The sequence below is a fragment of the Manis javanica genome, chromosome 9, assembly GCF_040802235.1.
Source record: "Manis javanica isolate MJ-LG chromosome 9, MJ_LKY, whole genome shotgun sequence".
NCBI lineage: Eukaryota > Metazoa > Chordata > Mammalia > Pholidota > Manidae > Manis > Manis javanica.
In genome coordinates this window covers 111,672,120-111,697,468 of record NC_133164.1, presented here as the reverse complement: position 1 = coordinate 111,697,468, position 25,349 = coordinate 111,672,120, and positions in this window count along the sequence as shown.

Genomic DNA, 25,349 nt, shown 5'->3' with positions numbered 1-25,349 from the left:
TTTATATACTGATATAGAATGTAGATAGACCAGACTGCAGCATGCCATGCATGTGCATTTGTGTGCACACATATGCTAAGGAGGGTCCTCAACTTAAAGATGGTTTGTTCTGCTTGCTTTTAAGTCATTTTTCAAATTTGAACATACATTTCTTTAACTTGATAAATGTATGAGGCACAGATTCCATCCTCCAAAGAGACTATGATATATTCTCAATATGTAGTAGGAAAGACAAATGTATATAAACAGTATTAGGAGGAATATGGGGCGGTAAATGAAGATAGCTTCTTCACATGCAGTGGGAATGAAACAAGCTAGAACTCTGCTTTAAACTGGTTACGGATGACACCATCAACAGAACACGACAGCCTATAGTAGGGAGAATATATTTGTAAATGATTTATCTGATAAGGGATTAGCATCCAATATATATATAGAACACATACAATTCAACACCAAAAAACTCCAAATAATCTGATTAGAAATGGGCAGAGGAGCTAAAGAGACGTTTTTCCAAAGAAGAAATACAGATGGCCAACAGGCACATGAAAAGTTGCTCCACATCACTAATCATCAGGGAAATGCAAATCAAAACCACATGACATATTACCTCACATCAGTTAAAATGGCCTCTTTCCAAAAGACAAGAAATAACAAGTGTTGGTGAGGATGTGGAGAAAAGGGAACCCTCCTGCACTGTTGGTGGGAATGTAAATTAGTGTGATTACTATGGAAAGCAATATGGAGGTTCCTCAAAAGCTAAACATTGAAATACCATACAACCCAGTATCTCCACTTCTAGGAATTTATACAAAGAAAACAGAATACCTGACTTGAAAAGATATATACCTCCCTATATTTACTGCTGCATTATTTGCAATAGCCAACATATGGAAGCAATCTAAGTTTCCATTAATAGATGAATGGGTAAAGAAAATGTAGTATATACACAGAGTGGAATATTATTCAGCCAATAAAAGAAAGAAATCCTACCATTTGCAACAACATGGATGAACCTAGAGGGTACTTACTATACTAAAACAAAACAAAAAGTGGACAAAATAGCAGGAGACTCGGAGACACTGAGAAGTGACTGGTGGTTACCACAGGGGAGGGTTTGAGATGGGTGGGTAGCGACAGTAAGGGGCATGAAAGGACACAAAAATTCTCAGTTACAATATAAATTGGTCACAGGGATGGTAGTACAGCATGGAGAGTATAGACCATGATTCTGTAACATCTTTCTATGGTGACAGATAGTAACTGCATTAGTTGGGGTGAGGATTTAATAATACAGGTGAACTGGTAAACGACTGTGTTGTATACTTTAAAACTAATGTAAGATTGTATAGCAACTAGACTTCAATATAAAAAAACTTGGATAAATAAATGAGTTGGTTATTGGTTTTATAGTTCAGTGTCTCAATCTAAAGCCCCACTGCATCACTGTAATCAATATCACAGTGTCTTCTGAGAGACTGAAAAGGAGAGAGTCATGCGGTGGGGGCCTCTCAAACTCAGCTCAGAACAATAACGCACTCAGCAGTTGATCTCACCAAAACAATATGTTTGCAATGAAGAGCATAGACAACAACCCTCATGATTACATGAAACAGAAAACACACAAGTGCTTCATTCGTGGAAATGATTCTTATGCCAGTTAAATCTTCCAGTGGCCTCTCCCATGTCTAATTTCCCTATTTGAAGACTCACCTTTCCCCTCCAAAAAAAAAAAAAGCCAGAATTGAAATCTGTATCCTTTCTAAAAGTAAATAAGTGTTTCAATGCTTGAAATCCCTCGACCATTTTTCTAAGCACAGCACTGAGGATCTTCTGTTTAAACAAGGCAGATTTGTGACACATGGTTAATTAAGCAGCTTTCAGTTCAAATCAGCTTCCCAAAAGCTGCATCATGCTGCCAATTTGACCGGAGCATGATGAAGACAATCGTATTGTTTATAGGAGTGGATGTATGTGCAAGTGCGGGACAAATATGTGATCTTTAAGAAAAATCAATTGTGGAGTGTCTTTAAGCTGTATTTTCTTGGAGACGAATTCATTTTCACTTTCATCAAACACCTACCCACCATAATTGGTAGCAAACAATTCATTCTGCTTTTAAGGCTGTAGTTTTGAAAGATTTCCACTTGTGTGAAGTATTTATTCTAGTTTCAGCAAGCTCCCAAATCTCTCTTGTGCACTTGGATCTCTGCCATGAAAATATGCAGTCTTGTTAATATTACTACAGCTGGTCATCAATGTCATTAACAGAAGCAAAATGTGTTTAACTGTTGACACACATGCAGTATTTTTTTGGAGGTTGTGTGACTTGTATGTGATAAATAAAAGTGACAGAATAGAAATTCAGAAATGTATACTTTAACATAAGCCCTGGAACTAAGTTACTGTAAGACCATGGGAAATTACCTTTTCTCTGTTTCTCTAAGGAAGAGAAAATTGACCAACAGGGATCCTTATAATCTCTCTATTACTAGAATTCTATGGCTTTCAATGGACATCATAGATCATTACATGGAAAAAATGTTCTGTGCACTTCTGTACCAAAAGCATCAATCATTTGGCTCAATGAATCATATAGATCGCGCATACATCAGTGCAAACACAATGTAATTTGTTCAGCAGTGAGACAACACATCCATGACATAGCTCCTTTATGCATTTAGTGTTACAACTGGAAGCTGCAGAATTTCATTACTTCATAGACTTTTCACTCCCACATTCTACAACTCGTACAACTTTTTGAAAGGAATTATCCAGCCTCTGTGAGGCCCTTTATTATCTCCGCCTCCTGACCTACTTTCAGCGCTGTTTGCTCCATGCTGTTCCCTGCAAAAGCTCTTTGCTTTTCCTAGCTAATTCCTTCTCATCCTTCAGATCTCAGCTCCAGCATCACTTTCTTTGGGAAGCTTTGCAGGCACCATCTGTCTCTGTTCAGTACCCACAGTGCAGGCACTACTATCTACAGGAACCTCTTTCGGTAATGGTTGTCACAAGTACCATGTTAAACATAAATTAGTGGCGCTTCTCTCGTGAGGCCATCAACACTGTGAAGCCGAGATCAAGACTGGTTTTGATTTTCATCACCCAGTACAGTGGGCATCAAAAAGTGGACCCTTGATAAGTATTTTTTAATGGAAGAATTATTGTTTTTAATACTACAGTATACACAATATAATACATTTTATATTATAATTTTATTCTCATTAATACTATTATTTTCTATTTCTCCCTATAAGCTCTTCCTGGAGCTTACATTGGACTAAAATAAAGCTTTAAAATACTACTTTTAGGAACTATATAAATCCATGGATCACTCAGACTACAATTTTTACAGATAAACTCAATTTTCAATTATATGACTCTAAAAATCTCAATCTCTGGAGTGTTCTTCTTGCCTGTCACTGACGGTTAAGATGAAAGAGCAAATATCACTGGAGCTTGTTGCCAGTTTACACAGGCCGGTCAATTTAAAACTATACTGCTTCCAGCTGGTCAGGTTCAAAAATAACTTCAAAGGATAAAATGTCAGGTTGACGTATGGAAGATCTTTCGTAGGGCAATTTTGGCATTTTGAAATACTTCCTTCTGACAGAAAATAAAGTGCTTCTTATTAATTACCAAATCCAATCTGTAGTTTATTATTTCTTGTTAATGTTTTATACTACTGCAGACTAAATTTAAATGTCATCCAGCCCTCCTCCACCTCGCCCAACACGCATCTCAGGCCTCTGGTTGGAGCGCACACATGCTCCAGTTCCAGCCAGCAATGGCCGGCAATGCAGGACACAGATGAGTGTAATGTTAGTAACCCCAAAATTTTCTACACTCCTGCTCTTTCTATTAGGAAGAATAGCTTTGTTCTCTTTCCTATAACACTGTCTGCCTTTTGATTTTTCTTCCCCAGGAGTTAAAGGAGGTAGAGATACTTTAGAGAACTTAACCTAGATATGGAACATTTTTCTCCATTTAACAACCCTTAACACTGGTTTGTGAAAATGAATGGACGCAATTACAGTAAATTGGGTAATTTGTTTTACTTATCTTCCCTCACATCTTAACATTTTTTGTTTCAAGTACAACATTTATGACTTAAATTTTGTGGCTGCACATTGCCGTGTGTTGCTTAGTATTAATAATTCCATATGAAATTGGAATAAAACAAATATAAAATCATTTCTATACATTGAGAAGTGAAAAGATATGAGACTCCTTACTTTACAGAACAATGTTTAGGGAACAAGGGAACTTTCCTATTATTTTTCTGATAAGATTTCTCACATTCCTATAAAAAAATATTCTATAATCCATACAGTTCAGGTGAAGGTTGGTAATCATAACAGCGAATTCCTGTTCCTTAAAGAATAGATTATTGAATATGTGCCAATCATAGACTTCTACCCCAGACCAGATATCACAGTAACACAAGAACAATAAAAATTATCATCTATTAAGTAAAATACTATTATGGGCCAAGCACTGCCTTAACATGCATTAACTCATATTTGGGGAGTCTCAGGCAAGAGTGAAAATAGAAGCTGTATATATAGAACTGACATGCCTCAACACCCAAAAAACAAATAACCTGATTAAAAAATGAGCAGAGGATCTGAAGAGACACTTCTCCAAAGAAGAAATTCAGAAGATCAACAGGCACATGAAAAGATGCTCCACATTGCTAGTCATCAGGCAAATGCAAATTAAAACCACAGCAAGATAGCACCTCATACCAGTTAAGATGGCCAACATCCAAAAGACAAGGAACAACAAATGCTGGCGAGGATGCGCAAGAAAGGGGAACCCTCCCACACTGTTGGTGGGAATTAGTTCAACCATTGTAGAAAGCAATATGGAGGTTCCTCAAAAAACTGAAAGTAGAAATACTATTGGGTCCAGTAATTCCACTCCTAGGAACTTACGCAAAGAAAACAAGATCCCAGATTCAAAAAGACAGATGCACCCCTATGTTAATCGCACCACTATTTACAATAGCCAAGATATGGAAGCAGCCTAAGTGTTCATCAGTAGGTGAATGGATAAAGCAGAGGTGGTAAATATACACAATGTAATATTATTCAGCCATAAAAATAAAACAAATCCTACCATTTGCAACAACATGGATGGAGCTAGAGGGTATTATGCTCAGTGAAATAAGCCAGGTGGAGAAAGACAAGTACCAAATGATTTGATTCATTTGCAGATTATAAAAACAAAGCAAAACTGAAGGAACAAAATAACAGCAGACTCACAGACTCCAAGAATGGACCAAAGGTTACCAAAGGGAAGAGGATTGGGTGGGTGGCTGGGGAGGGAGGGAGAAGTGGATTAAGGGGCACTGTAATTCACAATCACAATATAAGTAGGTCAGAGGGAAGGCAGTACAACATGGAGAAGTCTCTATAGCATCTTTCTATGCTGATGGACAGTGACTGCAATGGGGTGAGGGGTGGGGGGTGGTGAGGACTTGATAATATGGGTGAATGTTGAAACCACAATGCTGTTCATGTGAAACCTTCATAACATTGTATATCAATGATACTTTAATAAAAAAGAAAAGAAAAGAAAATAGAGTCTGCATTTTTTATGTCTAATGTTAAGTTATAAACAAGGTGGAAGGACTCACCCAAACCCAAATTAGGGCCTGAACAGGTTCCCAGAAAAGAGGGTGACACAGATGCCCTTCCCTGATATCTCCCATTTCCCATTGAGGATTTCCAGAGAGTTCCAAGAGTCTCTCATAAGAAGATCATTGTAGCGGAAGGGGAGGAGGAGGCAGCACTGTCATCTGGGGAACCCAGTCTGGCTAGCCACTGACTTTCGGGTACCCAGTGATAAACAAAGGCAGCCACTCTGGCTGTTGAGGGCAGAGGCTCTGTGCATCCCTCCCCCTGCACACAGGGCTTTGACAACTCCCCCTGGTGGTGGGGGTCTTCTCCCAGAGTTCCCGATTGCCCAGCTGGTTACTAATATTTCAGAAACTTTCATATGAGACTGAAAGGAAGAAAACAATCTTGAGGTCTCTCACAGTTTTGTATATGCAAAGCCCTTGCATTAGTTTCCCAGGGCTGCCACAACAAAATACCACAGACTGGGGGCCTTCAACAACAGACATTTATTGTTCTCACAGCTCTGCAGGCCAAAATGTGGAGATCAAAGCGCCAACAGGATATGTTTTTTCTTTCTGAGGCCTCTCTCCTTGGCTTGTGGATGGCTACCTTCTCACTGTGTCTTCACAAGAACTTTCTTTCCTCTTTGCATCTGCACCCATGGTATTGCTTTGTGTGTCCAAATTTCTGCCTCTTATAAGGACATTAATGAGCTGGATTTTAGGGCCACCCTTATGGCCTCACTTTAACTTAATCACCTCTTTAAAGACCAGATGGCCAAATACAGTCACACTCTGAAAACAGAGTTAGGCTTCCACATATGAATTTGAAGGGGGCATAATTCAGCCCATAATAGCCCAAGTCTACTCACCTCATTTTAAAAGCTTATGATTAGCCTCATTTTACAGATAAGGAAATTGAGGTACAGAGTGGTAACTTTGCAAAGATCACAGAGGCAGTAAGCAGTCAGTCCAGCTCAAGAGCTGGTGCTTTTAGCCACTACCTCCTAAGATTTCTCTGGAAAGGAGGGTCACATGACCCTAGCCAACCCAATGAGAGCCTCTTACCAACAATCTTTGACCCTGAGCTGGGGAAGGACTATATCCCTTCTTGAGTCTGCTCCTGGACATTTCCACTGCCACCTGGAAAAACTTGTTTAAAAGAAATCAAATCTGGGCAGAGCCAAGATAGCGGCATGAGTAGAGCACTGGAAATCTCCTCCCAAAATCACATATATTTTTGAAAATACAACAAAGAAAACTCTTCCTAAAAGAGAGACCTGAAGACACAGGACAACAGCCAGACTACATCCACACCTGCGAGAGTCCAGTGCCTTGCAAAGGGGGTAAGATACAAGACCCGAGCACCCCACACCCCAGCTCCCGGCGGGAGGAGAGGAGTTGGAGCAGGGAGGGAGAGGGAGCCCAGGACTGCTGAGCACCCAGCCCCAGCCATCTGCACCAGAGCGCAGACACAGTGCATGCGTGGAGGGCTGAAAACTAGGGAAACAGGATAGTAAGACCTGTGAGTGGGTCCCTGCAGATGTTGCACCTGGGACAAAGAAACGCGAGTGGTTTTTGGAAGTCTTAAAGGAACAGGGACCACACAGCCAGACGGAAGCATCTTGGGACTCTTAGTCCAGCAGCAGGGAATCTGGGGAAATCTGGGCACTCTAACCCCCTGGGAAGCAGGGAACACAGACGCCCCTCATGGAGATAAAAAGCCTCCCAGCTGTTCCCCCTCCAACGTGGCTCCACCATATCGGAGCAGCAACCTGAGGCAGGTCACACCCACAGCAACAGCGGAGATAAACTCCATTGCAGCCGGGCAAGAATCAGAAGCCCTTTCTGTGTGCAGCTGCCCAGCACAAGCCACTAGAGGTCACTGTTCTCCCAGGAGAGGAAGGCCAAAAACCAACAAGAAGGGAAGTTCTTCCAGCCGTCACTTGTCCCAGCTCTGAAAACTATCTCTATCACCATGAAAAGGCAAAATTATAGGCAGACCAAGATCACAGAGACAACACCAGAGGAGACAGACCTAACCAGTCTTCCTGAAAAAGAATTCAAAATAAAAATCATAAACATGCTGATGATGGAGATGCAGAGAAATATGCAAGAACTAAGGGATGAAGTCCAGAGGGAGATTACAGATGCCAGGAAGGAGATTACAGAAGTGAAACAAACTCTGGAAGGATTTATAAGCAGAATGGATAAGATGCAAGAGGCCACTGATGGAATAGAAACCAGAGAACACGAACACATAGAAGCTGACACAGAGAGAGATAAAAGGATCTCCAGGAATGAAACAATACTAAGAGAACTGTGTGACCAATCCAAAAGGAACAATATCCATATTATAGGGGTACCAGAAGAAGAAGAGAGAGAAAAAGGGATAGAAAGTGTCTTTGAAGAAATACTTGTGGAAAACTTCCCCAAACTGGGGGAGGAAATAATGGAACAGACCACGGAATTACACAGAACCCCCAACAGAAAGGACCCAAGGAGGACAACACCAAGACACATAATAATTAAAATGGCAAAGATCAAGGACAAGGAAAGAGTTTTAAAGGCAGTTAGAGAGAAAAAGGTCACCTATAAAGGAAACCCCATCAGGCTATCATCAGACTTCTCAACAGAAGCCTTACAGGCCAGAAGAGAATGGCATGATATATTTAATGCAATGAAACAGAAGGGCCTCGAACCAAGGATACTGTATCCAGCACAATTATCATTTAAATATGAAGGAGGGATTAAACAATTCCCAGACAAGCAAAGTTGAGGGAATTTGCTTCCCACAAACCACCTCTACAGGGTATTTTAGAGGGACTGTTCTAGACGGGAGCACTCCTAAGACTAAACAGATGTCACCAGAGAAAATAAAATCACAGCAAAGAAAGCAGACCAACCAAATACTAACTAAAGGCAAAAAATAAAATCAACTACCCTCTAAAAGCAGTTAAAGGAAACACAAAAGAGCACAGAATGAAACAACCAACATATAAAGAATGGAGGAGGACGAATAAGAAGGGAGAGAAGAAAAGAATCTCTAGACAGTGTATATAACAGCTCAGTAAGCGAGCTAAGTTAGGCAGTAAGATACTAAAAGAGCTAACCTTGAACCTTTGGTAACTATGAATCCAAAGCCTGCAATGGCAATAAGTACATATCTTTCAATAGTCACCCAAAATGTAAATGGACTGAATGCACCAATCAAAAGACACAGAGTAACAGAATGGATAAAAAAGCAAGACCCATCTATATGCTGCTTACAAGAAACTCACTTCAAACCCAAAGACATGCACAGACTAAAAGTCAAGGGATGGAAAAACATATTTCAGGCAAACAACAGAGAGAAGAAAGCAGGGGTTGCTGTACTAGTATCAGACAAAATAGACTTCAAAAGAAAGAATGTAGCAAGAGATAAAGAAGGACATTACATAATGATAAAGGGTTCAGTCCAACAAGAGGATATAACCATTCTAAATATATATGAACCCAATACAGGAGCACCAGCATATGTGAAACAAATACTAACAGAACTAAAAGAGGAAATAGAATGCAATTCATTCATTTTAGGAGACTTTAACATGCCACTCACCTGAAAGGATAGATCCACTGGGCAGAAAATAAGTAAGGACACGGAGGCACTGAACAACACACTAGAACAGATGGACCTAATAGACATCTACAGAACTCTACATCCAAAAGAAACAGGATACACATTCTTCTCAAGTGCACATGGAACATTCTCCAGAATAGACCACATACTAGCTCACAAAAAGAGCCTCAGTAAATTCCAAAAGATTGAAATTCTACCAACCAACTTTTCAGACCACAAAGGTATAAAACTAGAAATAAATTCTACAAAGAAAACAAAAAGGCTCACAAACACATGGAGGCTTAACAACATGCTTCTAAATAATCAATGGATCAATGAACAAATTAAAATAGAGATCAAAGAATATATGGAAACAAATGACAACAACCCAAAGCCCCAACTTCTGTGGGACGCAATGAAAGCAGTCTTAAGAGGAAAATATATAGCGATCCAGGCACACTTGAAGAAGGAAGAACAATCCCAAATGAATAGTCTAACATCACAATTATCAAAACTGGAAAAAAAAGAACAAATGAGGCCTAAAGGCAGCAGAAGGAGAGGACATAATAAAGATTAGAGAAGAAATAAACAAAATTGAGAAGAATAAAACAATAGAAAAAATCAATGAAACCAAGAGCTGGTTCTCTGAGAAAATAAACAAAATAGATAAGCCTCTAGCCAAACTTGCTAAGAGAAAAAGAGAATCAACACACATCAACAGAATCAGAAATGAGAATGGAAATATCACAACAGACCCCACAGAAATACAAAGAATTATTAAAGACTACTATGAAAACCTATATGCCAACAAGTTGGAAAACCTAGAAGAAATGGACAACTTCCTAGAAAAATACAACCTTCCAAGACTATCCAAGGAAGAAACACAAAAGTTAAACCAATTACGAGCAAAGAAATTGAAACAGAAAACTACCCAAGAACAAAACCCCCAGGCCGGACGGATTTATCTAGGAATTTTATCAGACATACAGAGAAGACATAACACCTATTCTCCTTAAAGTTTTCCAAAAAATAGAAGAGGAGGGAATACTCCCAAACTCATTCTATGAAGCCAACATCACCATAATACCAAAACCAGGCAAAGACCCCACCAAAAAAGAAAATTACAGACCAATATCCCTGATGAATGTAGATGCAAAAATACTCAATAAAATATTAGCAAACTGAATTCAAAAATATATCAAAAGGATCATACACCATGACCAAGTGGGATTCATCCCAGGGATGCAAGGATGGTACAACATTCGAAAATCCATCAACATCATCCACCACATCAACAAAAAGAAGGACAAAAACCACATGATCATCTCCATAGATGCTGAAAAAGCATTTGACAAAATTCAACATCCATTCATGATAAAAACTCTCAGCAAAATGGGTATAGAGGGCAAGTACCTCATCATAATAAAGGCCATATATGATAAACCCACAGCCAACATCATATTGAACGGCAAGAAGCTGAAAGCTTTTCCTCTACAATCGGGAACAAGACAGGGATGCCCACTATCCCCACTGTTATTCAATATAGTACTGGAGGTCCTAGCCACGGCAATTAGACAAAACAAAGAAATACAAGGAATCCAGATTGGTAAAGAAGAAGTTAAACTGTCACTATGTGCAGATGACATGATATTGTACATAAAAAACCCTAAAGACTCCACTCCAAAACTACTAGAACTGATATCAGAATACAGCAAAGTTGCAGGATACAAAATTAACACACAGAAATCTGTGGCTTTCCTATACACTAACAATGAACCAATAGAAAGAGAAATCAGGGAAACAACTCCATTCACAATTACATCAAAAAGAATAAAATACCTAGGAATAAACCTAACCAAGGAAGTGAAAGACCTATACCCTGAAAACTACAAGACACTCTTAAGAGAAGTTAAAGAGGACACTAACAAATGGAAACTCATCCCATGCTCGTGGCTAGGAAGAATTAATATCATCAAAATGGCCACCCTGCCCAAAGCAATATACAGATTTGATGCAATCCCTATCAAATTACCAGCAACATTCTTCAACGACATGGAAGAAATAGTTCAAAAATTCATATGAAAACACCAAAGACCACGAACAGCCAAAGTAATCCTGAGAAGGAAGAATAAAGTGGGGGGGGATCTCACTCCCCAACTTCAAGCTCTACTACAAAGCCATAGTAATCAAGACAGTTTGGTACTGGCACAAGAACAGAGCCACAGACCAGTGGAACAGATTAGAGACTCCAGACATTAACCCAAACATATGTGGTCAATTAATATTTGATAAAGGAGCCATGGACATACAATAGCAAAATGACAGTCTCTTCAACAGATGGTGCTAGCAAAACTGGGCAGCTAAATGTAAGAGAATGAAACTGGACCACTGTCTAACCCCATACACAAAAGTAAATTCAAAATGGATCAAAGACCTGAATGTACGTCATGAAACCATAAAACTCTTAGAAAAAAACATAGGCAAAAATCTCTTAGACATAAACATGAGTGACCTCTTCTTGACCATACCTCCCCAGGCAAGGAAAACAAAAGCAAAAATGAACAAGTGGGACTATATTAAGCTGAAAAGCTTCTGTACAGCAAAAGACACCATCAATAGAACAAAAAGGTACCCTACAGTATGGAATAATATATTTTTAAATGACAGATCTGATAAAGGCTTGACATCCAAAATATATAAAGAGCTCACCCACCTCAACAAACAAAAAACAAATAATCCAATTAAAAAATGGGCAGAAGAACTGAACAGACAGTTCTCCAAGAAAGAAATTCAGATGGCCAACAGACACATGAAAAGATGCTCCACATCGCTAGTTATCAGAGAAATGCAAATTAAAACCACAATGAGATATCACCTCACACCAGTAAGGATGGCTACCATCCAAAAGACAAACAACAACAAATGTTGGCAAGGTTGTGGAGAAAGGGGAACCCTCCTACACTGCTGGTGAGGATGTAAATTAGTTCAACCATTGTGGAAAGCAGTATGGAGGTTCCTCAAAATGCTCAAAACAGAGTTACCATTTGACCCAGGAATTCCACTCCTAGCAATGTACCCTAAGAATGCAGCACTACAGTGTGAAAAAAACAGATACACCCCTATGTTTATCGCAGCACTATTTACAATAGCCAAGAATTGGAAGCAACCTAAGTGTCCATCAGTAGATGAATGGATAAAGAAGATGTGGTACATATACTCAATGGAATATTATTCAGCCATAAGAAGAAAACAAATCTTACCATTTTGCAACAACATGGATGGAGCTAGAGGGTATTATGCTCAGTGAAATAAGCCAAGCGGAGAAAGAGAAATACCAAATGATTTCACTCATCTGTGGAGTATAAGAACAAAGGAAAAACTGAAGGAACAAAACAGCAGCAGAATCACAGAACCCAAGAAGGGGCTAACAGGTAGCAAAGGGAAAGGAACTGGAGAGGATGCGTGGGTAGGGAGGGATAAGTGGGGGGGAGAAGTAAGGGGGTATTATGATTAGCATGCATAATGGGGGGGAGAAAGGGGAGGGCTGTGCAACACAGAGAAGACAAGTAGTGATTCTACAACATTTTGCTATGCTGATGGACAGTGACTGTAATGAGGTTTGTGGGGTGACTTGGTATAGGGGAGAGCCTAGTAAACATAATATTCTTCATGTAACTGTAGATTAATGATAACAAAATAAAAAAGAGAAAGAAAAGGGGGATTACTCCCTGATAGGATAAAACTAACTGTAAATCAACGATAATGCATGCTTTCCATATCCTTAATTTTGATCTTTCAAAGGGTGTCAGATGATCAGCTATGGAAGTACATTTTTCTGATAATATTCCTTTCTCTTAAAAAAAAAGCGATTCCTGTGTGGTGATCTCCAATAGGTTCTTCACAATGGTATAAAGGGCATATCAAAGTGTGGGCATAGGGTTTGTTTGTGTTTATACAGAGGATCAAAGCCTAATTTGGCAACCCAGAAAACGAATTAAGATATGATATGAAGAAGAACTTTCAACATCAACATCCTTTGGAAGAGTCATTCCAGAAGATGAACATCAAAAAACTTCAACAAAGATCCTGGCGCTGCTGCAGTTGTAGCTGCATTCATCCCACTGGTTCCTGGACTTGCCATGGGAATGAAGAAGGAGATATCTAAGCTGACCTGTGCATACAGTAAAACAACAAATTTGACTGGATCTATACTGTCAGAACACAACCAAGAATTAGGAGAAGTGCAAGTTGCAGTGCTCCAAAATTGTGCGACTATAGACTATCTACTGTTAAAAGAACACATGGGATGTGAACAGTTCCCAGGAATGTGTTGTTTCAATTTGTCCGATTTTTCTCAAACTATTCAAATTCAGTTAGACAATATCCATCATATCATTGATAACTTTTCACAATTACCTAGGGTACCTCACTGGTTTTCTTGGTTTCACTGGATATGGCTGGTAATTGTAGGTCTGCTTTTGTTATGTAGCTGTATTCCTATTATGTTAATGTATGTGCACAATTTAATTAGTAGTTTAAAACCTATACATGCTTATGTTACTCTACATAAAGATATGTCAAAGAAATAATCAACCTTCCCATGCTTTCTTCCATCTGCTACTTCTATAGCTTTTCTTCTTCCTTCCTAATTACAACCCTTTAGTAGAATTAGTGCCTCATATTGAAAGTTACCAAGTATCATAATTCTTCCAAGTGGTAAAGATACCTCAAGACAAATGCTAGGCATAGAAGCCACAGGGCATAAATCTGCAAAGTAAAAAGCTAACCTTTTCAAAGAATATTGCTTCTCTTTCATTAACCAACTTTACATTTCCCTGTATGGCCCCGGAAGATGACTGGTTAGCCAGAGACGGGTAAGATTCCTCAAGGGAGGAACAACCTAAGACAGGGACAGTCGCAGGGAGGCCATCAGGAGAGAAATTGGGGACCAACGGAGGGGAGGCTCAGAACCTCACCTCGCCTGTTTTGAGAGAAATCTTCTGCATCCGTGGATGTTTTGTTGCCCTTGTCTAGCTTGGATTAATACTTAGTCTATAGGCACAGACCTGATCATCTAAATTTGCCCTCTTACAGCACTAAATTATGTTTTCTACCTTTATCTTGCATCTACCTACCACTTCAGCATTTTATTAAAAGATAATAATAATAATAATAAGGGAGGAATGTGGGACTCACATATAAATCAAGTATAGAAATCAAATGAATAATCATATCTGACTTGATTGTTTATAGTTCATGATGCGTGATCAAAACCAAAAGTTTCTGTGATGACTGCCCTTGTACTGTTCACCATGTAAGAACTTAATCACTATGTAAGACTTTGTTCACCATGTAAGAACTTGTTTGTTATGCTTCAGAAGATTGGAGACTGTTGAGATATAGGCTTGGGGTTGATTAATGACTGTGCATTGAGTCCCCTATACAGAATTTTATTGTTGTTAACAACCATTTGATCAACAAATATGAGAGATGCCCTCTCAAGAAAAAAAAAAGAAAAAGAAATCAAATCCTCATAGGAATATACAAGAAAAGAAACATGGCAAATCATGATGGTGGTGCTGGAGATACTGGTTTGCTTTGCCCCTTTTGAGGCTTGACCAACCCTCCTGAATATATGCACTAACCAACTTCCTTCTGGGGAATCATTTTGTTTATTTGTTTATGCTTTTTTTGGGCAGAATCAGTATCTGTTGCCTAGAACCAAAATAATGTCTTGGCTAATGGCCAGGCAATATGGGGAACCTTTATATCAAATTCAGTTTGCTTGGGTGATGATCTCTCTTTATTCTTTAGATCCAACAGACATGTTTAAACTAAATCAACCTAAAAAGTTATCGCATTTAAATTAGCTCTTGTATTCTACAACCCTGTTTCTCTGGTCTCTATGTTAGGCTGTTCAGTGACAGGCAGTCTATTCCAATGACAACGACAGAACTAGTTCAGAAACCAGCTCTGTTCTCCTTCACCCTCGGATGTTCACTCTTTCTATTATTCTCTTTTATCATTACAGTGCGGCTTGCTGAGACTTTAAGGAGGGATCATAAAGCTATAATAAGTCATTAGGCAAGAAAGAGTGAAAAACAGTCTATGAAATTTCATTAGTACTGCAAATGACTTATAAGATGTAATGAGCAATGCAAAAAGCAAACTGCAGGTAATTGATTTTTAGGATCCCCATTATCTGTTGCGGAAGGAGACATGAGAGCTGCAAAAAGCAACGAGTAGTTGAGATATGTCTTGGTGAGGTATCATTCAAATTCTAGAAAATGATTCTAAATCAAAATGCCACCCAGTGTGGCTACACATTATTCACTAGAATCAGTCGATTTAAGCAGAACTCTCAACCTGGCTGGAGTGAGGGCACAGCCTGCATTAAAACACTTGAATTTGGCTGAAAACTCATTTTCATCATCATGCTGAACAAATGGCTGGGAATTTTAAAAAGCTAATAGATTGATTCCTGTTTATTTCAGCTATTTCTTAGAATTAATATATTATTGGATGTTCACTGTATTCCTAATACTGTGCTATCCATTGCCAGGGAATATAAATCAGTAGCAGATACTATTTCTGCACTTCAAGAGGGAAGAAAGCTCTATGGTAAAAGACTAGTGGAAAACAATTTTTGCAGCTAACAGCAAAACAGGAAATTTTTTGGCCCTCCTGAACATCTTGTGTAGCTATAAATACATATTAGGTTCTCAATAAATACATGTTAACTGACTAATAATCATGTTTGAGATCATACATTGCAGACCAAAATTTCCTAAAGTAATTTGACTAGAGGACATGGTAAACATTTAACTCCGCTGATCCAAAACGGGACCATGAGATCAGACAACAGTAAAAGCTTAACAGAAAGACAAACACTAATCTATAAGACAATATGCATAACATGATAAGCATTATCAAACATAGAGATACGTCATCCCAAAGTCAACAGTCAACACAGCCTCGGCATTGGTTCTTAAATCTAACATCCTTCATTCATACTTGACATGTTGATCTCCCAGGCCACTTATTTGGGACTTGGGGAGCAGAGGGAGGGCAGGGGGGACTTAGCAAAGCCTTGGAAGGAGATGTATGGGTCCTACCATGTGACCTACCGTACTTCTATCTGAACTGTACTTAGCACTACCTGGAATACTGTAAACACTTGACAAATATGGAGTTAATAACAAGAGAATTTAGGAATGGTCCTTATTGACCAAATCTAGAGTATTAAAATTGCCTCAAAACATAAGATCAGTAAATTTTTGAGACTCTAAGTCAGTAGGCAGATTTTCTAGTAGCAGCAGACCAATGCTCTGACTACCTAGCAAAGAGAAAAAGATGAATTATCAAGAAAGCCCCATTTGTCCTATGCTGCAATGTGATAGACTGAATCCCTGATTTCTCCCCCCTTCCATTATTGGCTTGTGATCTTTCCATAGCAAAATCCTCAAGCAGCCTATTTGGCCTTCAACTTCCACCATTGTGCTGCCACCCAGTAAGTCTGGCATGACAGATGGGCAGATGCAAAGCTCCATTTATCTTTCTGAAAGTGGTCTTTTAAGCAGAGCACTGTTAGTTTTTCCATTATTATATCCTTTCCTTTATTTGAAGCATTTGGGAAAGGTTTATGTCCCTCCTTATGATGAGGCCTGTCGATTTCTATTGTTTTGAAGCATCAAGCCTCTTTCTGAAACACAGACAAGAAGAAATTATCCTGGATTCCTCACAAGTCTGGAAGTTCATAATAAGCAGGATGGCCCCAGGCAAAACTATTCAGTTGTAACAAACATGACAAACAATTCCCATAACACATGCCTTCTCTATGCCACTCCCAAGGACAATTACGTATTCGTAGATTAAAAACTACTTCAAGAGGATCAAATAATGTCATGCACTTTACAGTACCAACAGCTAACAGAATGCATTTGATCACCAGGCCCATCAAGTGCCATATGCTTGACAAGTACCAAGGAAGGGAGATGTATGAGCTGTAGATACGTGCAGGGCTGGAGCATGAGAGTTTAACTCTCTTACGCTGATTATAATCTAAATAAGTGACACCTGCATAGACCAAGTTTAGGGCTAGAGATGCTAACATTAATCCTGATAATCAAATAATCTCTGTTGAAGGACCAAGTAGACAAGGCCTTCTCAACCAAGATCTCAGAACATTCCAGGACATAAAAATTGGTTGCTCTCGAAAGAACTTTTCCCTACAGCCTGTTTTCTAATTCTTTACCGTTCTGTGCTGCCTCTACCACAATATCTTCCCATGTTCCCCACCCTTTAACATCTCTTCCTTCTTTCATAAGTAATAAATGCACAGCCTTACTTCATTTCAAGTCATGAAAGGACAGTCCTGCTGCCACACAAATTTGTATTACTTTAGAAGCCAAATCAAAACAAATTAAATATCTAAGATTACAAAATTTACATCACATGGCTTGGCATAAAAAGCTGCATAAATTTAGGGACACTATCTGTAAGAAAACTTGCAGTCAAATTGAGAGTGGGGGTAGGCAAAGCTCCAAACATGATGCAGATCTAAAGCTAGCTCATCAGAAAACCAGAATGAAAATTCAAAACATATTAATAGAGTGATGGTTAGAAACACAAGCACAAAAAAAAACCTACGATTCTTGCAAAGGTCAGACGCTCAATAAAATGATGAGAGATGCCTCTTAGCAGAAATGTTCACAAAAATTCTTAAAATAGTAGGCATGTTTGGTAGGCTAATGCATTACAAACAACCATCATATTCTATCTGCTGCAAACAAAAAGTGATTGTACTTCTATAGGCTACATCAGTAGTGGTATATGAGCCAAATCAAAGGGCCTAACAGAATCATTTAGTGCTGCATCCAAATAATTGAAGTATTTTTGGTTATCATTTCATGTTTATTCTGCATATTATAACCTGACAAACTACAGGATGTTAGAAGGAATTCAGCAGTGTTTTGACAATTGTTTGTCATGTTTGTTACAACTGAAGACCTGTGAATATTTGACCTTAAAATGATTAGGATCCCTTATGGGAGGCATTACACCTGACTGAGGAAATAAGCAGTCCCTGCTACAGGTGGAAACCCAAAAACTGGACTTACACCTGCTAGGTGTTTGTGGAAAGGATTTATACCTTGAAAAGGAGTTAGATTAAATATATCCTAGGTGTCTTGGAACTTCAAGATGTCATGTACCTTTGGATTCCAGTAAGTACAGAGCTGGAGATAAATATTTGGGAAATCCAAGTAGAAGGGAGAACTGAACTGAATGGAGTGGTAAACTCGACACAATGGAAAAGCACAGCATATGCAAGTATAAATCCAGCCACGCAAGCATTAGCCTCTTTGTTTTTGCTCTCCTCTGTTACTACAGAGCTGCTCGTCCAAACACTGCTCACCCTGTGTGTTCAATGAACTAACTTATGCTTACTCTAGACAAGACTCTCTCAGTCAAAAACGTTTAAGTGTGCCTCTATTCAGAAAAAAAGTTTATAAATTGGAGATGTTATTTGCACAAAGGCAGGCCAAGCAGCTATCTTTTCTGGAGAACTAGTTAACTTGCCATTAGGTAAGTATCAGGGTCCTCCAAAGCGGCATGCATGTGTTCACACCAGGATTTGCCAAGATGATCCATTGTGGTATGGGGAAAACTAATGCTTTCTTAGTATACTTTACCTAGAATTAAGAAAGAATATAAATTGTACTAACATGTACTAATTGGATGACCTATGTTATATAGTCAAGCATCAAGAACAAAGAAATCTGAAGGCAGTGTGTGGGAGTCCTACCAGAAGGAAATGCTGCAGGTGAGCCCTCAACTCCTTATTTGTCATCAGAGTATTACAAGGTGGGCTTTGGTTAACTGTGTTTATGGAATATATTATTTCAACTATTTTAACTGGAACAACCCTCACATATGGAAATGTAGCTTTAAAATATGGCTACAAAGAAACCACACATGACCAGTATTTACAATGAAAGTACCTGAGCACAAGAAAATGTCAGAGCTGACCCTTTTCCTATTGCTAAGACAAGCTCTTCACTACCTTCCTTTGAGGGTAAAAATAATATGATCTAATGAGGTCAGTCAAGATCCCCAAGCTAAAATTATCAAGAAAACTGAAGTATGAATTTGTATCTAGCATAACTACTGATAAACTACTGATACATATTCTTCCTGCATCCAAGAGCCTTGGTAATATCAGCTTTATCACTCTAAGCAAGACATTTTTAAAAGTAAGTCACCAGAACACCATTAATAAGATTTTAGTGGGAGAAAAATGATGTTATACCATGAATGAATATAAAAGAAGTTAAAACAAAAGGAACAAAACCGGTAGACTCATAGACACTGAGAAGGGACTAGTGGTTACCAAGGAGGAGGGGCTAAGGGATGGAGGGGGAAAGAAATTCAATAATTTGCAATCACAATATAGCTTGGTCACAGGGACAGCAGTACAGCACAGAGAATACAGTTAATTGCTCTGTAACATCTTACTATTTTGATACATAGTGACCACGAAAACACTGCCTGGACTTTATAAAACAATAAAAAAACCTTCTTTTCACAAACTTAGTCTTCAAATAATACGTTTGTCTACAGAAGCTTATATTTACAAATATTTGAATAGTAAACCAGACAATCTGTATTCTAAACTCTCAATAATTATGTGTCTCCCAGTCCAGTCTGTCAAGTCTGGGACTTCAATTTTATGTTGATGAAGTTCCAATGGCTGTTTCTACCAGACGAATACCTTTAAGTCAAAGCAACAATCTCGACTATTTTCATTATTGTCCTAAATTACAGTTATTAAAGATACATAAACCATGAAGCCATGTGGTGTTATTTCTATGTAACATTTCCCAACTGACTCAAATAGGTTGTGTTTATACATCTGATTAGAGAATTGAAAAACATAAACCAGCACCTGATACCAATAGATGACACAATTATATTTTCATGTATCATGATTTATTCATAGTTCATATTTAGACAGATATAAATAGGTCAAAGTTGAAAATAGTTGTCAGAGTCTTTGGTATTTTATCATTGTAAAATAATCAATGTAACAACTTTTGCTTTTGTTAATTCCTAAACAACTTATTTTAAAACATTTTCAAAATTTTGGACAGCAAATTGAAGTTAGTCTACATTAGCTGGTTTTTATTTTTTTGAGTATTGTAACTATTGGATTTCACAGTATACCATACTCTGTACCTATACCAGTTACTTTTATTTTTTAATGGATTTTATTTTTTAGAGAAGTTTTATGTTCACAACAAAATTGAGCAGAAGGTTGGGAGATTTTCCTCCATAGCCTTAGTGCCCCAATTTCACAGCCTCCCCCGTTATCAACATCCCCCATCAGAATGGTACATGTGTTATAATTGATGAACCTATATTGACAAATCATAATCATGCAACGTCTATAGTTTTTGCCATGGTCACTTTGTGTTGTGCATCCTACGTGCTTACACAAATTACAGTATTATAATATGTCCACCATTGCAGCTATTGTACAGTGTAGTTTCACTGCCCTAAAAACTCCTGTGCTTTGCCTATTCATCCCTCTCTCCTAACACCTAACAAAGGTCTCTGAAGACAGATCTTTCACTGTCTTCAAAATTTTACCTTTCCCAGAATGTCACATCAGTTGAATCATACAGTATCTAAGCTTTTCAGACCACCTTTCATTTAGTAATATTCACTTATGGTTCCTCCATGCCTTTTCATGGCTTGATAGCTCATTTCTTTATAGCCCTGAATCATATCCCATTGTCTGGAGGTACCCGTTTATCCATTTACCTACTGAAGGACATCTTGGTTGCTTCCAAGTTGTGTCAATTATGAATAAACCTTCTGTAAACACCTACATGCAGGTTTTGTGTAGACATGAGCTTTCAGCCCCATTGGGTAAATACCAAGAAGCAAAATTGCTGGATGATACAGGAAGAATATGTTCAGTTTTGTAAGAAACCACCAAACTGTGCTCCAAAGTGGTGGTGCCATTTTGCATTCCCAGTAAATGAGCATTCCTGTTGCTCCCATTTTCTCCAGTATTTGGTGGTGTAGGCAGTCAGGTCTAGGCTGCTCTTATAGGTATGTGGTGGTTTATGTAGCATTTTAATTTGCATGTCCCTGATGACATATGATGTGGAGCATCTTTTCATATGCCTATTTGCCATCTCTGTATCTTCTTTGGTGAGACTCTTATTTTTTAAAGAACACTTTTAGAAATCCTGTTAAGTTTGAGTTAAAAATGTTGAAGTGTTTCAGATCCACAGAGAAACAACAGTAATCCGGAAGCTTTCTGCCCCACAGTGCACAGGAAATATCACTATAAAATTTATTAGCAGATCTTCTAATCAGCTCAGCCTTAAAATTCAAACTTCAGTGAACACTTATTCAAACTCAAAAGAAGTAGCCTCTCCTGTCATACTGGTATTAGTTTGCTTAATATCCCATCTTTCCCTGTTTCTCCTTAAGAATATTTTCTCTTATCCCAATATTAATTATAGTGGCTTAAAAATAGCTTGAATTAAAGAGTACTCGGTTTAATTAAATTCTGATGATACTGAAGATTTGTCCTTGAAACTGCCCATTTAGTACCCACAAGAATTGAATAAATTTACACTTAAAGATGTAAAATCCCTTGTACAATCAAGTATTTAGTCTAAATTTAGACTTGCTAAAGTGCTGCTCAGAGTAAAATGTCAAGTAAAGCGAGTTTTTTGAAAACCCACATTTGAAAGCAAATAGGTGCCAAATTTCTCAGCCTGTAACCAAACGGGCACTCATCACTTTTACCTTTAGAGAAAAATAAGATCACAGAGGAAAGACAATGAGAAATCTGTTTTCAGCTTCTAGCTCTGTTATATGGTGGGTTAGCTAATCTCAGTTTCTTCATGTACGAGTGAGAATAACAGTACATACTCCCATTGTCACTGAGAATTCAGCAAGGAGATGCTTGTAAAATCCAACACAATGACTGTCACACAGAAGGAACTTCATAAATAAGCAGTTCTGCTCATTCCTTATTTATCGAAAAAGAATATAGTGTTAAAAAAAAGGGGGAGAAAGAAAGAAAAAGAAAACCCAAATGTAAAACAAAACAAAGCAAAATGCCATTGCAGAAAAGGGCTTTTAAATTCTACTTTAAATATAAACAAAAACTTTAATTCCCTGTAAAATGTTGTAATTTCAAGACCAAACGACATGCTAAATGAAACAAGCCAGTCATGGAAAGACAAATACTACATGATTCCAAAAAGAATGGAATGGTGGTTGGCAGGGGCTGGGAGAAGGGGAAATGGGAAGTTGTTAGTCACGGGGCATAAAGTTAGTTAAGGAAGATGAATAAGCTCTAGAGATGGGCCATACAACGTTGTACGTGTAATCAGCAATAGAGTAATATGGACTTAAAATTTTGTTAGAAAAATTTCAAAGAGGGTATATCTCATGTCAATCACTATTAACACAATCAAATAAAATTAAATAAATAAATAAGTACACTATCTAGGCCATTGTGAGAACTCACTATAGCTTCATAATAAATAAAATGCATCCCTTTAAAAACAACAATTTAATGTAGCTAAACAACGCAAAATCAAGTCTCTCAAATCTCATCCTCAGAAAAATATCAAAGCCACCAGTTCAAGCTATACGTTTCCATGTAAACAAAGGAGGCATTGGCTGAGAGGAGCCCTTGCCCAAAAAGCAACTCAAGTGCCTAAAATCCAATGATCCTGGCATGGTTTCCTCACCACACTTTATGTTCTACAGTTTAAGGAGCTCTGGAGCAGTGATTAATATGATCTCCCCAGCAAAGCACTTCCTCCAAACCTTTGTTAGAATGCCAGGTACTAATGGATATTTTCCTAACTAGTTGCCACTAGGTAGTGGTATCTGAGTAACCTGACAGGAATTTATTCTTTCTTTCCAGAGGGCCTGATACCCTAGAGACATTCACTGAAATAACCTAATGTTGCCTTTCTTGAAAAACTAAACTCTTTCTTAAGATGCCAGCATAAACTCTAACCAAACTTTAAGCTATTGAAAAGGAAATGAGATGACAAATATATGTTGAATTGAAATAGAAAACTAGTACTTTCTATTAGCAAGACTGTATACTAAAAGATAGGAGGCAGAGAAAGGTGTAGAAATCAGCTTTAAAACAGCTTCAGTCTCATCAAGGCAGAGAATAAGGATAGGAGAAATATATACACAACTAGGCTTCATGGCAGAATTGGAAAAAGAGCATAAGAGAGGCACTTTAGAAAGCCACAGGGAATTCAGCATAAGAAATAAGCAGACATTTCTGGCTAGGGATCTGCATTAAAGAAAGATGTGAAAAATGAGAGGAAACTCTGGCCAGGGGGGAAGAGCCTTCAGGCACAGAAAAAATGATATATTTTCACAGGTGCAGGAAAGCCCTAGAGCCTGTCAGGCAAGAGGGACAGGATTGGCAGTTTCCGTGGTAGAAAACGAGTGTGGGGGATGAAAGATGAAACTCCATGTGTCACCACTGTGCTCGCCTACAGGTAACAGAAAACCTCAATATACTGGTTTGAGCAAACAAAAGTGGTTTCGATGATCAAGAAGTCTAGAAGTAGGTACTTGTCTGCATTAGTTCAGTAGTCAAGGTTTTCCCAGTCAATCTCTTTGTATCTCCACCTTTCTCTGGGGTTTCCAGAAGTCATAAACTTCTACATACATCTCATTGGCAAGACCTGTGTCAAAGGACACTCGTAACTGGAGGGAAGACTGAAAAACCAAGAGGGCGGCCTTCACAACCGTGAGAGTAGATACAAGCCAGCGGCCAGGAAGATGACATTGACGGTTGAATGGACCGCAAAAGTCATCTTGGAATGTGAATGACTGACATGTGACATCTGGACATGTAATGCTTGTCATGTGAAAGACCATTCCCTGGGAAATTAAAACCAACGAGCAGGATTTTCACAAGAGCAGTAGTATCCAGCTAAGGGGTAGCGAACACAAGAACAGGCTAGATCCAACACTAGCGGACAACAGAAATACTCGAATGAAAGGTAAAGACTCCTTGTGAGAAGTAACTAAGGAATTCCTGGACTGAAAAGGAGATTGAATCAGAACAAAAGCAAAGACACCACCAACCCCTGGTATCACAGTCTACATACCCCCTCTCATCACTTGCGCCTTTCTGTCATTTGCAGGGGGTGTGCGAGCTTGTGCCAGGGACCTTTAGGCGTCAGTGCTGTCCCAGCTCATTACACTCCCTTTTCCAAGAGCTTTGACTCTAGCTCAGTTTCTCTTTGAATCCTTCAGGCTAAAAGGCAGGTCTGAAAAGGTCTAGATGGCCTTCAGGCTTCCACCATTTCTTATCAAGTGAAGTTCCCTGAAGACAAGAAGATGAGCACCTGTAAAGCAGGGGTCTTCCGTCTCCCAAATTCCCCTGGCTCCAAACCAAGTCAAACGTATCGCACAGCTCATGCCATGCGTCCTTCAGTTGCTGTCTTCTTTATCACACCTGAAGGGTAGGTTCCTGTTTACTGCAGTAGTGCTTAGCACAGCCCTAGCATTAGCCACATCCGCTTGTCCATTGTGTTCTGCCTTACTTCTGGTTTCTCCCTCTGAAAAGCAAGAATAATTGCAGCTTTGATTGACTCCCAACCCTATTTTCTTGCCGACTGAAGCCAACTTTTTAAAAGTGTTGTTTTTCTGATTATAAAAACATAACCATTTTCTCTTACCTCCCTTAAAAGTAAAATGTGAGAGAAAAATACATGGAGAGTACCTCACACTGTTGAAAAATATATAAAAATGTACTTAATTAACATGTGTTGTAAATTAATAAAAGTAATGGAAAAAAATACAAAAGACACAAAAACATGAATATTTCAAGCCAGAGAACTAAACATTTGAGCACACCACAGAATCGCAAATTTCCTCTCTACTTAGCTGTCACGTCTGTTATTTTATCACTGCTAACTCCTCCTGCTCAGCATAATGACCATCATAACATTTTATCTTCTCCTGGGCCTGTGGTTCCAGGGTTTTATACTCCTTATCGGGTAAACATTATGATGTCTATATCATGAGTGTATTTATTTGTGCTTGCTTTCTCTTGAT